This window comes from Photinus pyralis, unplaced genomic scaffold (genome assembly GCF_008802855.1).
Source record: "Photinus pyralis isolate 1611_PpyrPB1 unplaced genomic scaffold, Ppyr1.3 Ppyr1.4_LG10, whole genome shotgun sequence".
Taxonomy (NCBI): Eukaryota; Metazoa; Arthropoda; class Insecta; order Coleoptera; family Lampyridae; genus Photinus; species Photinus pyralis.
Window position 1 is genome coordinate 20,859,805 of NW_022170250.1, and position 250 is coordinate 20,860,054.

Consider the following 250-nt stretch of genomic DNA (forward strand, 5'->3'; position numbering starts at 1 on the left):
TGCACCTACTTAATGTAGTGATCCATTAGGTACTATCTTGGTTTCTTCAGTCCAAATATCAATAAAAAAATCCGTGTCGCGATCGATCTGCGACATCGTTTTTTTATGACCTTAGAATCAAGGCTGTACACTTTCCATTTTTGAAATAGCTTTTTGCTGTAAATATATGATGTAGTGATCCATTACTGTCTTGGTTTCTTCAGTCCAAACATTAATTAACAAAATCCGTGTCGCGATCGATCTGCGACAT